The 19,180-nt window shown below is 35.0% G+C and overlaps 1 protein-coding gene across 3 annotated transcripts in view; it reads left to right on the top strand.

Moving 5' to 3' along the window:
* MAN1A2 (mannosidase alpha class 1A member 2) overlaps positions 1–19,180 on the top strand; it is a 161,620-nt gene that overhangs the window by 15,974 nt on the left and 126,466 nt on the right. The gene's annotated exons all lie outside the window — the stretch shown is intronic.

The raw sequence follows: 19,180 nt of genomic DNA, 5'->3' as shown, positions 1-19,180 counted from the left end.
AGTTGCAAAAGTAGGACAAATGATGTCATAAAATGAGAAAGATACAGTCCTTAATAAAATACACTTTATTAAAAATAATTTTTAAAACTAGGGAATTATTCATATTGACCCTATCTAGAAAATACTTATTCGTGCACATGTACCTAAGGTATTTTGCATGCCTTCACATTGAATTTTTCCTTCTTTAGGAAAAAAGGAAGAAAACAATAGAAAGTAGATGTTGAGTGTTTTCACATATTTAACATTTAGTCTTCACATCAGATCTGTAAGTTGGGTATGATGGACACTGTAAAATTTAGATGAAGCCACGATTGGAAAGTTGGTACCAAGAAGCTAAACATCTATTTGAAATCAGTAGTACAGGGTAATAAACATTAATTTAATTGATTAACTGGGCAATGATTATGTTTACTATTGTTTGAAAGTTATAAAAATACTTAACTTATGATTTGGGTTGACTCTACATATTCTTGGCTAGGAAAATCACTTTGCTACTTTCATTTTCCATAATTGTGCAAATTCTGTCAGAAAAGTTTATTTTGATTGGCATTAAATTTTTGCTGGAATTTTTTTCTTTTAAAATATGGCTGTAATGAAGCATGCCCTGGGGGGTTATTTACAGATTGGGTTTTAGGATTTATTGTAAAGGAAAATTTCCTCCAATAATCTATCATGAAATTTTATGTTGTCCAAAAGGAAGGCATTATTGTATATTTAAAAGGACATTGGGCTCAGTGTTAAAAGACAGGGGCTCTAGTTTCAGTGTTATCCTTACTTGTTGGATCTATTTTGTTAAGTTATTTAACATCTCTGTGCCTTATTTACAAAATGAGGGAATTGACTGAATCTTTAAAGATTCTAACTCATGCATATGAAATACTAGTAATTTTATGAAGCAGAGGCTGAAGAATGTGTAGTAATTTAGTTCAAGACATGACAAATACTTTGAAAATACAGTGCATTCTAAATAGGAATTAGTGTCATTTCTACATATAAAAATTAAGGTTTAAAAATCATTTCATAAATGATGAATTCATTTCTATAATGAAGTCTATTATATAGATTTAAATATAATCCAGTTTAAAAAGTATAAGTTATTGAAATGCTGTTTTATACATTCTTATTTCTACGTGTAAAAGTATAATTTATTGAACATTTTTAATGCTGGCCTGAGGTAATACTATTTACAGTTTCTAGGTGTCATTTTTGAGCTCAGTTAACAATTACATTTATTGATTTGTTACCTAAGACTTTAGGAAAGATTCTGTGTAAAACAAGAGTCCTTGAGTAATTCGGACCTCATATCCTGTGAAGGCTCTTACTACTCTTGATGCAAAATTTTCTTTAATTTAGAACTATAATTTCCTAACCTTAATATTGAAAGATGCAATTGAAAGTGTTCTTTTGTTCTCGATATCTTAATAAGAACTTTATAGATAAGTTATATAAATAGTTAAAAGAAAAAGGATATGAAATCATCGGGAGACTACAAAGAACAATGTGTGTATTGTTTTTCCTCTTACATTTTTGACATTTACATATCTGTAATATCAACCTCTCTTTTGCAGATCTCTTGGTGTCTGCTTAGTGATATTGATGTTACTGTTAAAAAAATGGTCACATTCATTTATTCAGCAAGTGTTTTTGAGTGTTTATGATGTACTAAGCATTATACTAAGTATTGAGGTTATTGGAGAATATTATAGAAGATTAATTTTTACTTGGACAGTACTGAAAAATTTAAACCTTAGATTCAAATCTTAACATTGTCTTAAAGCATATATTGTTATCTTTTGGAATCAGATTCTAGTCTTAGAGATACTTCATCTAGGGTGAGGCTCAGGTATATGCTTTCTGGTCATTGGCATTTTTTGAGAGTTCAGGTACGTTATAGTGTTATATTTCTTCCTTTCCTTTTTTTCTTTTTTTCCTAAAATGCATTTATGTCGTTAATTTATGCATTTCTGGCATATGGACTGGGTTATATGGAAGTGAGTTGCAATGTCCTGAAACTTTTTTCAATAAGTAACCAGACCCTGGCATCTAAAAAAAAATGTAGATCATTGTCCTAAATTGAGATCTGGCACAATTGTATGTATTCATGTATCTAAAACTAATTATATGTAGCTTCATAGGGTTATATTTGTAAGTTTATAATAAATTTACATGTGCATACGTGACTTTCTCAGTTACTTTGCAGTAAGGTAGCATGTGATATAAAGTTTATACTCACTTGATGTATGTAAAAATGTGAATTATTTTTCTGTTAATTTGTGATACCATTAAACATTTTACCTTTTCATGACCTAGGTTTTTCCTTCTGCTTAAAAAAGGTTGGTAATATATAGGGTGCAGTAAACACTGAGCAGCTGGCTCCTCTTGCACTTACACTGTTGGTGTAAACGTAAATTAATAGAATTTTTGTGAAGAATAATTTAGTAATGTTAACTAATTTAAAGTACACATTCTTTGATTCAGCAATTCTTCTAAACTTATCTTTGGAAAATCTTTACATCAGTGCACAGAGAAATATTTAAGAATGTCCCCTGAAGCTTTAACATGACATATTGTAAATGATCTGTATGTCTGTCATCAGGGGATTATTTAAATAAAAGATAGTATATCCCAGAATACGTAGAATGTTTTTTCTTTAAATCCCCTATGGATCTTTCTGGTTATTCCCCAAAGAAACACCCTTTTAATAGTTTTATAATAGTATGTAATAGTATTTTTTGATACCTGGTGTAAGTCCTTTCTATCATTCTTGATTTCTAAGAAGTTACAAGCATACATAAAAGTCTTAACAGATAATATTCATGTCACTGTATCCACTATTTCAGATCTTAACATTTTTCTATTTTAGATGAGGATTACCCTTTTTGAGGTAAATCTCTAGCCTGAGTTTGACATTGTCTTTCTCAGGACATGCTTTTATACTTCTGTAATGTATATATTGATACAAATTATATATGCAAATAAATGCATATAGTTATATTGTTCTGCATATTCTTAAACATTAAATATCTCATTCAGCAAGTTTTTTAATTCAGCGTTTTAAAAATGATTTACGTATGTTAACATATTAGGTTCTGGTTCAGTTATTTTATTCACCTTGTATTCCATTGTGTGATTAAACCTCAAATTGTTTGTATATGCCTGTGTTGATAGATTTTTTAGGTTAATTCCATATTTTTACTGTGAAAACATTCTTGTACATGTGTCTTTGGGCACTTTTTTTTTCTCCAAGGTGAAAACTTAGTAATAGAATTATTGAGTTGTAAAGTATGTGTATCATTGACTCCAAATTTTGTTGCTAAGTTAGTCTCCAAAGAAGTTGTACCAGTATCTTTGCAAACCATGGTATAGTTAGATTTTAAAAATCTTTACCAATCCAATGCCAATTTTAGTTTTTTCCCCCTTATGACTAGTAAGGTGGAATATTTAAAACATTAAAACAATTATTATTACTATTTTTAATGAAGGTACTGGCAATTGAACCCAGGACCTTGTCCATGCTAAGCATACGCTCTACCACTGAGCTAGACTCACCCCACTGAAATATTTTTTAAACATATTTATTGGTTGTTTGCATTCTACCTTGTTCACATTTATGCCATATTCAGAATAATTTGGGGTTTTAAACATGTAGGTGAGACTCCTACTTTTCAGTGGTGTTGATGGGTCAGAATTTTCCATTCTGCATTGGTTGAATTGCCTTAGAAGGATTTGAAGGAAGTGAGTCAAAGAGATGTGCTTAGATCATAGTCCCAGAATTCCTTTTCCATTTACATTAAAAAGAAAGGAGAGGAATCTTGGGTACAAATAGTAGAAACCAACTGTAATGTGTGCAGAAAAGGTGTTTGTTGGAAGGAAATTGATTGACTTTCAGAAATGACATAGTCTGGAGAACTAGGTTTAAAGTATAGTCAGTCATTAAGGGAACCTAGGTATGCAGAACTGTGGTGAAGGTTAAGGAAGAGTTAGTGTACCACTGTCAGTGCTGCTGGTCACTGAGCACTAGTTATGGCTTTGCTACCACTGGACACTGGATTCCTCTGCTTCCTGAGTGATTTCTAAAATTGACTTCTTGTTTCTTTATATCACTTGGATCTGTAGTCCCAGCCAGAGCATATGATTGCCTAAGTGTAGGTGATAGGCCCTTGCCTTGCCGTTGGATGATAAAAAGATTAAGTATCTTGAACCTGGCTTCTATGGGAAGAGAAGGGATTCTGCTACCAATATAGTGGTGAATTCCTGAATTTAGATAGGGAATTACATGTAAACAGCTTAAGTAAGGTAAGGTAAACTGAAAAGAACCCTAAGTTTATTACGGTAACTTGTATTATAGTTAGGGACGAATTTCTTACTTGTGTTGTGCTATTTAGAAATGTTGATATAAATAGTCTTTCTAGACTCTTGTCTACCCTTTCAGCACTTTCTGTACAGGGGTTTAAAAGGGGCTGGTAATGCTCCCCTTAGAGGGTTCTTGGAAACATGGGGACATTTTTGGTTGTCACCATGGAAAAGGTGGCACTAATAGCATTTAGTGTATGGAGGCCAGGAATGCTGACTACTCCACAGTGCCTGGTGGTTCTACACAAAAAAGATTTGAATTATCTTGCCCCAAATGTCCATAGTGCATTTGAGAAATACTAGGTTATTGCTGTGTGCAGCACAGCTTGGGACCGTGTCTGAGGACGGGTGACGCAAGACATAAGAAACAAAGAGACAAAGTAAAGAGCAAAGATGGGACCAGGGGCCTCAAGATCTCTTGGATCCAGGGTCCCGAAAGCCTGGTCGACATCATATTTATTAGGAGTATACAGCTCAGAAAAAAATGTGGTCAAAGAGGAGAGGCTTTAGATATTCCATGCAGTAAGCACCACGTTCTGCTTGCTGATTAATTGATTAACTTTAGGCCTATCCCTTCCAGGAACAATCACCCTCCTCAGGTATGCAAAATTTCTATACCTATCTTGTTATTGCCTCGGGGACATCTCAAGATAGCAGATACTACCCTTGGGTTAAACAGCATGCTTTCATGCCAGAACAAAGTTCTGTAATGGATGATCTGGCTTTCTAGGACCAGCTATTGTTTCACCCTAAGGAAATATCTGCTCTCCTTCGTGCCCTTATGGTCAATCTCAGGATTGCTCACCCCAAATTTTCTTAAGCATAATACGTACTATAGGTCATCTACTGCATAAAACATTAAAACAAAGCAAGTGTGTGCATTTTAAGCAAGTGTGAATATAATATTTTAAGCTCATGGAAATTTAGGTGCAGCTTGTTTTCTAGCAGCTTGTTTCCCAGCAGGTTATATGGATTATTTTAATGAAGGGCTAAAAGTTACTGCTGGCCTCCTTTGCTTCACTGCCTTGTACTATAGCTTGAACATTATTTGTCATGTCTTTGCTTCTTGTTCTCTTCCCTTTGTTCAAAGTACTTAATTCCTTAAGAAAAAAACTTTATCTACGACATTGTATAAAAAAATTGACTCGAAGTGGGTCAAAGACCTAATGTAAGCTAAAACTATAAGGCTCTTGAAAGAACAATTAGGGGAAAGTTTCATGACATTGAATTTGGCGATGATTTCTTGAATTTGACATCAAAAGCACAGACCGCAAAAGGAAACAATAGATAAGTTGGACTTCATTAAAATTAAAAACTGTTGTGCTGTTGTTAATTTGTGGACTATAGGGCTTCGAGCTGAGGGTCTGGGGTTGTCTTAGTCTATTTGGGCTGCCATAACAAAATGCCGTAGACTGGACAGCTTAAATAGCAGAAATTTATTTCTCACAGTTTTGGAAGCTGGAAGGTCCAAAATCAAGGTCCAGCAGGATTTGGTTTTTTGTGAATGCTCTCTTTCTGTCTTGTAGGTGGCCACCTTCTTGCTGTGTCATCAAATGGTCTTTCTTTTGTGCTTTTAGTGATGTGGTAGGAGGGCAGAGAAAGTTTGAGAAAGAAAGATCTATTTCTGTCTTTCTCTTTTTATAAAGCCACTAATCCCATCATGAGGGTCTCACCCTTATGACCTAATCTAACCCTGATTATTTCCTGAAGGCCCATCTCCAGATACTATCATGTTGAGGAGTTAGAGTTTCAACATATGAATTTTTAGGGGCACAGACATTCAGTTAGTATGAATTTTGAATGACACAAACATTCAGTTTAAGAAATAATTTCTTAGGGGGAAACTAAATAAACCTAGGTAGACCACAGAAACAAGTTGTCAGTTTGAAGTGTCAGTTTGTCAGGCAGAGAAGGAAGATGTGAGCCAATAAGACAAAAATTAGAGAAATAAGAAGAAAAGGAAAGTTCAAAACCAGCAAATGGGACGGCAGAGATTAGAGAAATTCCCTGGAATAAAGAGGCCATCGCATTTGTTACTGGGTCTTACTGCCTTAGGTGTTGGTGAAGATACTTGGTGAACATACTTACGGTGAAAATAGCAGCTTTGGGCTAGGGGCTGCACTAAAGCCTGAATGGAGGATATTTTACTCTGCAGGCAAATAATGAATAACTTAACAAAACCATTTTATAAATAACATTTTATATAAACTCTTTTCAAGTCTTGACAGATGACCTGTAGTGATGTTTTGCTTTGCACTGATGATTTTTCATAATGAACAGTCTAATATATTAGTGTTGTCTTTGGGATCTCTCCATTTAATGGTAACTTTTTGATGATTATATATAATTTTTAGGGAGAGGATCTTTAGAATAATGAGAAAACTATGCAACTTTTATCCTTTATATTTTTTTAGTCAATCGAAAGGACTACTTAAAATACCAAATCACCTTCTAAGACAGAAAGTGAAAGCCTTGTAAAATACTGGAGCTTAAAGAAAGGAGGAGGAGCTAGTATGTATGATGGTTTTCTTTTTCCTTTGAGCTTTATACCCGTTTTCAGTCTCTGACTTATTGCAGAAAGGCTGGGCTTTGTTTTATTCAGAACCTGTATACTGGGGTAGCAATTTTACTACTTTTTTTATTATGTATTTTTAAACTGCAACAAAACAATTTGAAGGTCTTATAAGATTTGTTTTAAGATGAGTTTTTACATATATGGTTTAATTATCTGTGTCTACATCATCTGTGCCTTTTTAAAATTGAATTTTAATTGTTTTTTTAATTGACATATAGTTGACTTACAATATTGTGTTAGCTTCAGATGTATAGCAAAGTGATTTAATTACATATATTCAGATTATTTTCCATTATAGATTATTACAAGATATTGAATATAGTTTCCTGTGCTATATAGTAAATCCTTGTTGCTTATCTATTTTATGTATATAGTAGTGTGTTAATCCCATACTCCTAATTTATCTCTCAACCACCCCTGCCTTTTCCTTTGGTAACCATAAATTTACTTTCTGTCTCCATGTGCTTAGATTTTAATTTCAGGCTATCGGTGAAACCTGAGGGAGGAGAGAAATGAATTAACAAAAATTTGTTAAGGTTTTTTTTTGCTTTCGAAATACATCATAAAAATTGGCTTGGTTAAAAACAACATACATGAGAGAAATAATAGTCAAAATGATTCCATGAAGGAAACAGAAACTTACACAGCACCATATTTGTTATAGGGGGATGAAATAGTATGATCAATGTAGATGATCAGTTTGAAATGATATAGGATCTGAGGTACATAATGAGAATTAAGGTGGCTCTCCATGTGATCATTCATCAAATATTTATTCAGTACTATGTTTCAAACAGTAAGGATATAACAGAGAGTAAGACAATGCCCTAAACTCAAAGAGCTTAAGGACCTCATAGGAAAATGATAAATATTAAAATAAGATTTATAAAGGGCTAAGGAAAGAGTGACATCAGCATCATGGCTGCATAAGACATCATTCCCCCCCTCCAAAAAAATTCTGGCATCTGTTTATGAACAAAAATGCCTTTATGAGTGCTGTGGTATCCAACACTATACACCAGGGGACCTAGGAGGAGTCTCACTCAACTGTGCATCAGATAATTGACCTAGCTGTGGACCGTGCAGTTGCCTGTGAACCAGCTCTAGCTTTTCTTGGCTATGGTCTGGACCTCTGACTTGGTCATTCATGAATGAGGGAACCTTGGTGGACATCTCAGTTTCCAGAGGAGAAGTTCTAGCTGTTGGAGCAGAAGAAATATGAGTTTGGACTCATTGGAGTGGGTGAAAGGAACAGCTTGCCTTTACCTGAATCACTCCTCCCCCAGTGTGGCACAGCTTAGGGCCAAGAGAGCCTATCTCAGCCTGTGATTTCTCCCGCTTGGGAAAGGGAGAGCAGGTGAGTATCCAGCTTCCCTACTTGTGCAGGATACTGCTCAAGAGGCTCATTTCTCTCTCAGTCCATCCAGAGTACTAATTATAAGCTCCACGACTAGGGGGCGAGAAAAGAGTGGGATAATGGCAGATAGGACTCTTGGAGAACATTAAAGGGACATGATTCCTATTAACTGTTTCATGGACGCCATCAAGAAGCCCACCACAAGTTGCGAGGAAAACCTCACCTGTGGATTCCTTTAACAGACTCATGGGCATCCCTAGCATCCCATATGCATCGTTCATATACCCTCTCACTCTGCAGCTGGCTGTCCGTGTTCCTGAAGGCAGTGGTGAGAGCAAGCTTTGGCATACCCAGTCTGTGGGCCAGGGAGGGACTGCAAACTTGAGCCACAGTGCCACCTTTGGGAATACAAAAGAGAGGCTGTCAGCACTCGGTCTGGTGCATTACAGGATTGAGAGGAAGCATACAAACTTAGGAATTCTTCCACAAGAGGGAACAAAAAACAGGGAGCAAATATATCTGTAGAAAGTCTGAGAAAGCCTCAGAATCTCTTAATGGGGCACATGGAAGGTATTTCTCCCCAGAAGGCAGTAAAGTCTGGAGGAAGTGACTGATACTTTAAATGTGAAAACAGCAACACAAAATTCCAAGAAACATGAAAAGCCAAGGAAACATGCCACCACCAAAGGATGACATTTATCTTTCAATAACTGAACCTAGAGATATGGAGATCTACAGTTACCTGATGAAGAATTCAAAAATAGCTGTTTTAAGGAAACTCAGTGAGTTACAGGAGAATACAATTAATTCAACAAAAACGAGAGCACAATACATGAACAAAATGTGAAGTTAACAAAGAAGTCATAAAAAAAAAGAACTAAACAAATTCTGAAACTGAAGAATTTAATGACTCAAAGGGGAAAAAAAATGCAGAGAGGGCATCAACAACAGAATGGCCCAAGCAGAAGAAAGAATCTGTGAGACATGACAGGAACTTTGAAATTATACAGTCAGAGAAGAACAAATAAAAATAATGAAAAAGAATTAAGAAAGTCTGTGTGATCTATGGGTATGTTTAGAACCAGTTTAAGAATTTTGGCATTCCAGAAAAAGAGAGGGAGAAGGAGGCAGAAAGTTTATTTAAAGAAATAGTGATTTGGGAGAGATTTGGATATCCAAGTTCATGCACCTCATAGGTCTCCAAACAAACTAAACCTAAGGAGATCTTCTCCAAGACTTATTACAATAAAACAGTCAAAAATCAAGTACATAGAGGAACTGGAAATCTATAACAGGTGGAAAACTGGGAAATTCACAAATACTTTGAAATTAAACAACACATTCTTGAACAATCAGTGGGTCAAATAGAAAATTAAAGATTCCACCCCACCCCAAAAGAAAATGGAAACACAACATACCAAAACCTGTGGGATGCTGCAAAAGCAGTTCTAGAATGGAAGTTCTAGGAGAAAGCAGTTCTAGCTATGTAGTTGTCTATATTAAGAAAAAAGAAAGCTCTTAAATAAACAACTTAACTTTGTACCTCAAGGGACTAAGAAAAAGAAGCACTAAACCCAAAGTTAGCAGAAGGCAGGAAATGTCAGGGGTCAGAGCAGGAATGAATAGACTCCAGAGAAACAATAGAAAAGTAGAAAAGATCAACAAAACTAAGAGCTGCTTTTTTTTTTTTTACAGGTAAAAAAAATTGACATCTTTAGCTAAACTGAGAAAGAGAAAAGACTCAAAATCAAAATGAAGGAGGAGACATTACAACTGATGCTGCAGAAATACAAAAGATCATAAGGGGGTACTATGAGTAGCTATACATCAACAAATTGGAAGCAATGGACACATTCCTGGAAACATAACAACTCACCAAGTCTGAATCATGAAGAAAGAGAAAGTCTAAATTAGTAGTAGTAGTAGTAGTAATGATAATCATCATCATCATCATCGTCATCATCATCTCCCAACAGGAAAAAGCCCAGGACTGATGGTTTCACATGTGAATTCTATAAACTTTTAAGGATGTCTTAATGCCAATCCTTTCCAAACTCTTGAAAAAATCTAACAGGAGGGAATACTCCTAAACTCATGTAATCAGGCCAGAATTTCCCTGATATCAAAGCCAGATAAGGATAATGCAAGTAAAGGAAACTACAAGCCATCTGATGAATATAGATCAGAAATTCTCAAGAGAGTATAGGAAACCAAATTCAGCGTCACATTAAATGAATCATACGTTGTCATCAAACAGGATTTATCTCTGGGATGCACGGATGGCTCAAAATACACAAATGAGTATAGGTGCTGCCCTGTGTTAATGGACTGAAACATGGAAATCAGATGATCATCTCAATAGACACAGAAAAAAAACACTTGGCAAAATACAACATTGTTTTATGACAAAAACTCAATAAATTGGTTATAGAAAGAACATACCTCAACATAATACAAGCCATGTATGATAAACCAACAGCTAATATACTCAGTGGTGAAAAGTTGAGAGCTTTTCCTCTGAGATCAGGAACAAGACAAGGATGCCCACTCTCACTACTTGTAAAGGAAGAAGTAAAATTGTCTTTGCAGATAATATGATCTTATGCATAGAAAATCCTGGGCTCCACAGAAAACTGAAACTAATAAATGAAATCAGTGAAGTTATGGGATGTAAAAATTAACATACAGAAAAGTTATGTTTTATACAATAACAACAAACTATTTGAAAAAGAAAGCAAGCAGTCACATTCATAATAGCATCAATTACAATAATGATTAGGAATAAATTTAGCCAGGGAGATGAAAAATCTGTATTCTGGAAATGACAGGATTTTGATGAAAGAAATTGGAGAAGATACAAGTAAATGGAAGATAAACCATGTTCATGAATTGGAAGGATTAATACTGTTAAAATTTCCATACTCCCCAAAGCCATCTATAGATTCAGTGCAACACCTATCAAAATTCCAATGGCATTTTCCACAGAAATAGAAAAAACAATTCTAAAATTAGTATAGAGCCACAAAAGACCCTAAATAGTCAAGACAATCCTGAGAAAGAAGAACAAAGCCAGAGGCATCACACTGCTTGCTTCAAACTATACTATAAAGTATACTAATCAAAACAGTATAGTCCTGGCATAAAAATAGATACTAGACCTATTGTCTATTATTATGTGTACTATTACCTATTTTTATTATTATGAAACAGAATCGAGAGCCCAAAAATAAACCCTCATGTATGGTCAACTAATATTTGACAAGGGAGCCAAGGATATTCAGTGGAGAAAGAATAGTCTTCAATAAATGGTATTAGGAAAATGTCATCTATTTTTTCATTTATTTATTCTTTTTGTCTGGTTCTGGTATCAGGGTAATAATAACCCTCATGAGATGAGTTGAAAGTATTCCCTCTTCAATTTCCTGACCTGTAAAACTGATATTAATTCTTCCTTAAATACTTGGTAGAATTCACTAGGGAGATCATCTGAACTGGAATTTTCTTGTGGAAAAGTTGTTAACTATCCATTCAATTTCTTTGATAGATACAGGCTATTCAGGTAATCTGGGTCTTCTTAAATTTTCTTGAGAATTTTATTTTTAAACAAGGAATGTAAATTGTTGAGTTTTTGATGTAACATGGTTAATAATAGTCCTTTACTTTTTTTTAAAAAATTTTTATAGGACTGTGGTTATGCTGCTTCTTTTTCGTTGTGTTATTGTGATTTGTGGCTTTTCTCCCTCCTCCCCCACTATTGTCAGAAGTCTTTTTTTTTTTAATCTCAAAGAACTAGCTTTTGATTTTATTGGTTTTTCTCAGTCTTCAGTTTTCTTTCTTTCTTTCTTTTTTTACTTTTATCTTTATTGTTTCCTTTCTGCTAATTATAGGTTTAATTTTCTCTTTTTCTACTGTCTTGAGGTAGAGCTTGAGAACCTTTGTACGAGATCTTTTTTTCTTTTCTAATATATATTGGTTAATGCCATGACTTTGCTTCTAACCTGTCTTCTTTTCTTTATATACACATTTAGTGATGTGAATTTTCCTTTAAAGATTCCTTCAGCTTCATCCGCAAATTTTGATGTTTGTATTCTCTTTTAGTTCAAGGTACTTTCTTATCCCAGTTTTTTAAAAATAGCTTTATTGAGATGTAATTCACATACCATACAGTTCACTCACTTACACTATACAGTTCAGTAGTTTTCAGTTTATGTACATTTATATGCAACCATCACTACTGTCACACAATTTCACTAAATTTTTTTGACCCATGATTATTGATCCCATGATCATTGATAAGTATGTTGTTTCGTTTCCAAGTACAGTTAGTTTGCCCTTGAACAACACGAATTTGAACAGTCTGGGTCCACTGATAACATGGATGTTTTTCAATGGTAAAATTCTGTAGTACTGCATGATTTGAGATTGGTTGAATCTAATGATGCAGAGCCTGTACACAGAGAAACCATGTAAATGGAGGGCTGACTATGTTATACACAGACTTTTGACTGCTCAGAAGTTTGGGCTCCTAACTCTCTTGTTCAAGGGCCAACTCTAGAGATTATCCAGATACCTTCTTCACGTTACTGATTTCCACTTTAATTCTGTTGTAGCAAAAACATACTTTGTATGGTTTGAATCCTTTTAAATTTATTGAGACTTGTTTTACTGCTCAGAAGGTGGCCTGTTCTGGTAAATGTTCTGTTTGCATTTGAACAAAATGTGTATTTTGTTGTTGGGTAGTGTGTTCTATGGATGTCAGGTCGAGTTGGTTGATAGTGTTTTTGTCTTTTATGTCCTTGATGATTTCCTTTCCTCTTTTATGAATTACTGAGTGAGGGGTGTTGAATTTACCTACTATATTGTGGATTGTCTACTTTTTATTTCTATCAGTTTTACTTCATATATTTCAACTCTTTATTAGATGTGTAATGTTTAGCAGTTATAGTCTCTTGCTATTTTATTGATTCTGTTATTATAAAACCTGTTAATCTCTGCTCTGAAAGCTACTGTTTGATGTCAGTATAGCTGCTTCCACTTTTTAATAAACGTCTTTACTGAGGTTTTCTTTGTGTACCATAAAATTCACCCATATAAATAAACAGTTAAGTGGGAGCATTAGTTGCCTTCTGTTGGTTGATGTTTCCAAATCCGTGTTTTCAGCCCTGGATATCTTAACCTGTGTGCCTTGTTGACCTTTTAAACTCAGCATGTCTAAAAACCATGCCTATTAATCTCTTCCTCACTTTTTTCCTTTATTCCAAGCTACCTGCTCTCTGGTCTCTAAGTTAATGGTACTTCTTTCTGTTCAGTCACTATAGTGAAAACTTATCATCTTTAAACTTCTTTTCCCTTTCATGTTTAATCACTTCCCTCAGCTTACTCATCTTGCCCTTCTAAGGTCTCTGATATTTTGCACCTCTTCTCCGTATCCACTACAGGTGGATTTTATTAGTATCTTGTCATTTTTTGCCTGGTGTCTGTTGTGACCACCTATCTCCATTTCCTGCTTCCACTCTTGTATCATCTCCCTTTCTACCTCTTCTCTCCAATCCTGAGGAGGTGTTTTTCTCCCCAAGATTTAAGTACAAGTGTTCCATTTTCAATTAGAAGTCCTTTAATGGCTTGCTTTTCGTCCTCAGCGTGTAATACAAGCTCTATTCGTGATGGAGCTTTTGTCTTCTCTGGTTTCCAGTCTGTCCTACTGCTCCCTACCTATTCCCCCGCGCTCCCAAACACTATACCCTAGCAGCTATACCAACTTACTTGCTAATGATGTAGTGTGTCACTTCGGTACCTTTGTACACTATCCCTTCTATGCCTAGAATGCCCTTGTTTTCTTGATCTGCCTGGCAAACTTGTATTTTTCCTTTAATTTCTAATGAAGATCATACCTTTCTAATGCTATTTTCCGATTTAAATCTGTTTCAGGTTGTACTCTTATGCTTAGCAGACGCCTACACTTTTATGTGCCTATCTTACCTCTTCTAACCTGTGGTCCTCTGATACTTCACCTGTAGTTATTTATTTCCTCTGCTATGATCCACTTGTTTCGTGCTTCCTGTGTTTACATATTTATTATACTGTGAACTCCTTGGGAAATAATATGTCTTATTTTTCTTGTTTTCCCTGGACCTGACTCAATGCCCCTCACATTTGATATGTTTGTTGATTATTATTGAGTTAAGCTGAAGTTAATTCAATGCTTGAACTTTTTATTTTACTTGAAATTACCATTAATTCAAGCTAAAATCACCTAAAACCCAAGTTAGATTAATCTATAATAGCTCTCCATGTAAATCAAATCTTTTAATAGCCACATAAATGATCTATACCTAACTAAATTTAAGATAGAGACGGTGAGTTTGTGTCGATGGCCCATGAGTCGCATTATTAAAACAGGAATAAAGAAGTTGGTAGTTTGTGGGAACCACTTGACCAGAGTAACTGGATTGTCATAGAGGCTTGAGGGTCGGTGGATTTTTCAGTGCTTTGCTTTGAATTGCTTTCATCTTCTTTCAGGTGGCTGACAGTTACTTGTACTGAGAAACAATTGGGTTTTTCTATTAACATGTTTTCTTAAGAATGGGATTCACTCATAGAATTTGTGAGCCCAAATTTGACAGAATTTGTGCTGTTCGGTTCTTAACTACAAATTGATACACTAGAGAGTACATGGTTTAACTTAAAAGGATAACATTCAGCAAGTTCTTTGTCATTTATATAACAGTGTTATTCCTTACAAATAAGATATATTCATTTGCTATTGCAAATCATCTTAGGCTGTATTTGTGAACAGCTCCCTTACAATTGTTGATTCCTCTTGATTACCTTAAGTTTAAAGAGATCTTCCTTCATGACAAAAGAGTGGCATTTCGTTTGGAAGATCTTAAATTCGTTTAGACATTTGCCTGTGAGCTCTATAGAATGCTGTTATTTCAGTATTTTCTATACCAATTGCTGACTGTCCTGTAGTTGTTTCCTAAAACCATTCTTGGCCTGTACTTGGATGTAAGTTCCTTTTAACATACTGTTTTCCGCTGTTTTTGTGCTTTCTTGGATGCTCTGAGATTTCTTTAGCATGATATTAAAATATAGGATGTTTGAAAAGATTATTATCTAATTTTGTTATTAAAAACAAAGGCCATTGTATGGACATTCTTTTATCTCTTAAAAGAAAGAATCACATTGTTGATTTATTCAGCATTTTTTTTTTTACAAAATCAGTTTATAGTGGCCTTGGTGAGCGTTCATAGAATTTGGAAATTAGTAAGGGTCAATTTAATAAAAATTCCTCTTATAATGGTTGAGAATAGTTATCTGCCCAAGGTTTTAAGGGCTCTCCTGTTTCTTAAATCTAACTCAGAAGAACACAGCCTTGAAATCTTAGCAATGAAACAATGGATGTGAATGAAAGCTGATGTAAACATTGCTACTATCATTAAGAGGAAAGAACGTATCAATAGAAGTTTAAACGCTTGGTGTCTAGAAAGATGAGACCCAATGAGTAGGAAGAGAAGAAAATTACGTTTACTGAGTACCTTCTGTCATAGAGTTTCTTTCTCATCCTTCTTGCACTTTTATTTATAATACTTTGTAGATACTTTGGATTTTCTATATAGAAATTGTATTACCTGTGACAGAAGACTTTTTTAAACTTTCTTTTTCTTATATTTTAATCTTATTTTAATCTAAGCACAATCAAATGGAAGTGTGATGGTGAGCATCCTTATGTTTCACTATGAAGAATGATATTTGTTGTAAATTTTGGAAGATATATTTTATTAGTTTGAAGTTCTCTTTTTCTCCTTTGCTGTGAGGTTTTAAGAATGGATGTTTAATTTTGTCACTTTCCTTTTCTGTTTCTACTGAATGATTTATACAGTTTTTCTTTAATCTAATAATAAGTTAATTACATGGATAGACTTTTCTGATGTTAAACTGGTCCCTTCTGGGTTAAGTCCAGTTAGTTATGATGAAGTATTTGTTTCTGCTTTTTTAATGTTGCTGATTAACTTTGTTAATTTTAAATTTAAAAAAAATCTGTGTTGATGAATGAGCTTAGCCTCTGATTATCCTTTTTCCATAGTAATCATTCAGTTCTGTTCTGGACATGTTAAATTAGAGGTATTTGGCAAATGCCTTACATAATGTTTTGAAATTTGAGTCTGGAGTACTTAGTAACCTGGAAAAGACTGACCATATGTATTTTGATATAGGAGTTGAGGAAATACAGTTGGATGACGTTGAATAGGAAAAGTATGTAGAGTAAGAACAGAAGTGAGGATGGAATACAACATTTTGAGATGCATTGATGATGGTAAAGCCAGAGGCTTGTTGGAAAAGCAGCTGTGAGGAAGAGGGAGTTCAAAGGAAGGATAAGCTTAGCTATTAGTTTTCAGCTGTGGTAGAAGAGTGATGCGAGGTTAAAGGAAGTAGAAATAGCAAGTGTAGTACTCTTTGAGAAAGTATAGTGGTGAAAGGAAGGAGACAGAAACACCAATGAAGGTGGAGGTGGAGGCAGTTTTGAGGGAAGTTTTTATTTATCTAATTTTTTTAAGGGTGGATGAGACTTCATGTTGTAGGTGAAGAGTAAAGCTTTAGTAAAGAAGAATAGAGTGAAAATAAAAGGGAGGTATTTGTGTATCCACCTAAATCTTTGCCAAACAAGATTTCAGTGCAATTTTATCTATTCTTCTGTAATCTAGGATTGTATTTGTCTTACAGAATGTTTCCAAACATGATTTATTTAAACAGTTTAATTGAAGAAGGAAATCTATTGCTTGGTTAGTTTATTTCTGGCAAATCAGTCCTCAAATGCTAATGAGAGTCTCAGGGAAGGAGAACATCTAGGATGGAGAGTGGCTGAGTAGAGACTAGGTCACTTACCAGCCATAAAATCACAAGATAGCAGTGGCTCACGCAGGGTAGAAGTTTATTTATGGTCTGTAGGACAGTTTCAGTAAGGGAGGCTGAAAGTAGAATTTTTATTTTGCAAGAGCATATGCTTAGCTAAAACTTGATGGCTCTAGGACTAAAGAAGAAGGGAGCAAGATACTGAGAGACAGGTTTTAGTGTCTACACTGTGAGACAGTCTCTTAAATAAAATTCACCTTCCATGTGGAAGGCGGTATTTGTGTAGTGTAAGAAGTCCAGATGCACATGTTTGTATCCAGGCTCTCTGCTTTCTAGCTCTGTGACCCTGAACAAATTACTGAATTTTTCTGTTTGTGCCTTAGTGTTTTCCTAATAAAATGGAGAACAGTATCAAATAGAGGGTACTTTATAAATTAGTACAAGGGTTAAATAAGATAATCTAAGTAATTGACTAAGCCAGCGCCTGGTGCATGTAAACCAGCAACAATTACTAGTTTTGTTGCCATTTGCCATTTTGGTTGGAATGGGGTTATGTGGTCACCCCAGGTAAAAGGGCATCTGGGGAAGACTTGATTGGCGTAGATGGATTATGATCTGTTCTCTGGGCCCAGGCACAGTGTTTCCTGCTGGTGGATTGGAAGGCAGTTGAGTGGTGCCTGCCTGTATTTACCTTGGTTGTCTGAGCCTGCATACAGTACCTGTCTGCTGCTGATGCTTTCATCTGCCTGAGTCTCCTGAACAGATCAGCCCAGAACTACTCTTGGATGCACAGTGGGGCTAACCTTGGCTCCTTTCTGCCTTACGTTTCCTATATGCAGTTTGTCTGCAGGCCCCATGGATTTTTTCTTGCTACCTGAGTGACCTTGTTTGTCCCTGACACTCTGGCTCTGCTGCGATTCCTCCTCTTTTCTCCCTTCTGTTTTCCTCATCAGTCCTTTTTCACTGTTGGCAATTCAGTTTTCTTTTTCTCTAGACATTTAACATCTTAATTTTAATACTAGGCTGTGGATTGATATTTTTCTCTCTTGATGTACAGTTCTATGGTTTTTAACACGTGTTCACATTGGTGTAACCACTGAAATTAGGGTATATAACTGCTATAATAAAAAAAATCCTGTATTATCCTTTATATTTAACCTCTTCCCCATCCATAACTACTAGCATCCATGATATACTAGTCATCCCTCTATTTTTGTCTTTTTGAGAATATCATGTAAAAGGAATCAGACAGAATGTAACATTTTGTGACTGGCTTCTTTCACTCACATAATACCTTTGAAATTCATTCAAATTGTGTGTATGAGTAGTTCATTTCTTTTTATTGCTGAGTAGTATTCCATAGTGTTGCTTTACCACTGTATAAACAGTGATTTGCTTAACTGTTTACTTGTTGGATGACATTAGGGTTGTTTCTAGTTTTTGCTTGTTGTGAATAAAGCTTCTATAAACATTTGTGTATAGGATTTTTCTCCCAATTTTTAAAATTGTGGTAAAATACACATAAAATTTGCCATCTTAACCATTTTTACATGTACAGTATGAATAGGGCAACCATCATCGCCATCCATCTCCAGAACTCCTTTCATGTTGTAAAACTGAAACTCTGTACCCACTGAACAATAATTTCCCATTTTCTCCTTTCCCCCAGCCTCTCACAACCACCATTCTGCTTTCTGTTTATATGATTTTGACTACTCTAAGAATCTAATATAAGTAGAATGATATAGTATTTATCTTTTTGTAACTGGTTTGTATATAGGTTTTTGTGTGTAAATAAGCCTTCATTTCTCTGGGATAACTGTCCAGGGCAATTGCAGGATTCTGTGATGGTTACATGTTTAGTTTTTTAAGAAATTGCTAAACTTTTCCAGGGTGGCTATACCATTTTATACATTCTCACCAGCAGTGTTGTACGGCCAGAGTTTGAATTAAATTTCTGAAGCAGTAACTCTGGTGACTGGTGGGTTAGTTGTTTACCCTTAGAGTAGTCGTCACTGGCTGATTTGGAAAATGGTGATGAC

Source organism: Vicugna pacos, chromosome 9, assembly GCF_048564905.1.
Source record: "Vicugna pacos chromosome 9, VicPac4, whole genome shotgun sequence".
Taxonomy (NCBI): Eukaryota; Metazoa; Chordata; class Mammalia; order Artiodactyla; family Camelidae; genus Vicugna; species Vicugna pacos.
This window is presented reverse-complemented; position numbering and strand designations above follow the sequence as displayed.